This window comes from Oncorhynchus kisutch, linkage group LG22, assembly GCF_002021735.2.
Source record: "Oncorhynchus kisutch isolate 150728-3 linkage group LG22, Okis_V2, whole genome shotgun sequence".
Lineage (NCBI taxonomy): Eukaryota > Metazoa > Chordata > Actinopteri > Salmoniformes > Salmonidae > Oncorhynchus > Oncorhynchus kisutch.
Genome location: NC_034195.2, coordinates 55,750,473 through 55,751,874, shown reverse-complemented (window position 1 = coordinate 55,751,874; position 1,402 = coordinate 55,750,473).

The window sequence follows — 1,402 nt, the reverse complement described above, 5'->3', positions numbered from 1 at the left end:
AATGATTTTATGCAACAAAGTCCTTTAATGTTCAAAATAGGCCTAGATGATTCAAATGACGTTTTCTATTGTAGATCAGTGTGAAAAGAACTACATTTCCCATAGCTACTGATGAACCACATGACGTTTTCTATTGTAGATCAGTGTGAAAAGAACTACATTTCCCATAGCTACTGATGAACCACATGACGTTTTCTATTGTAGATCAGTGTGAAAAGAACTACATTTCCCATAGCTACTGATGAACCACATGACGTTTTCTATTGTAGATCAGTGTGAAAAGAACTACATTTCCCATAGCTACTGATGAACCACATGAATGTTTTAGAGTTCATGCACCAGCACTATTCAGTTAACATTTCACTTTAGTGTTTAATTTTCATATGTCTGTGCAATATAAGTATGAAGAAAATGCTTTGTTTAAATTAGATAGAACTACATTTCCCATAGCTACTGATGAACCACATGACGTTTTCTATTGTAGATCAGTGTGAAAATAACTACGTTTCCCATAGCTACTGATGAACCACCTGAATGTTTTAGATTTTCAGGATAAATAGAAATGGGATAGAGCTAAGCACAGTCAAAATCCTAGAGGAAAACGTGCTGCTTTACAACAGACACTGGGAGATGAATTCACCTTTCAGCAGGACAATAACCTAAAACACAAGGCCAAATCTACCCTGGAGTTGCTTACCAAGAAGACAGTGAACGTTCCTGACTGGCCAAGTTACAGTTTTGACTTAAATCTGTTTGAAAATCTATGGCAAGACTTGAAAATGGTTGTCTAGCCATGATTCCCAATATCTTGACAGAGCTGGACTAATTTTGAAAAGAATAAAGAACACAATCAGAGGTGCAGAGCTCGTAGAAAAACTCACAGCTGTAATCGCAGCCAAAGAATGGATTCAGGGAGCGTAATACTGATGCAATACATTTGAGTTATTTCATTTTTATTAATCTTATTATTCTTATTATTTTCTTCCAGTTTAACATGAGTATTTTGTGTAGATTGTTGACAAGAATTTTTTTTTTGTTGTAAATAAATTTAAATTCCATTTTGTAACACATAAAATGTAAAGAAATCCAAGGGGTCTTTATACTTTTGCAAAGCACTGTATAAACTGGGTAAAACAGTATGTAAACATGATTAAAGTGACCAGTGTTCAATGACTCCAGGGCAGCAGCCTATAAGGTGCAGGGTTGAGTAACCAGGTGGAAGCCGGCTAGTAACAGTGACTAAGGTTCAGGGCAGGATACTGGGTGGAGGCCGGATAGTGGTGGCTGTTTAACAGCCTGATGGCCTTGAGATAGAAGCTGTTTTTCAGTCTCTCTGTCTGTCTCGGTCTGTTTTATTAACTAATTTCTGTTAAAAACATATAGACTATTTTTGCGTTGATGA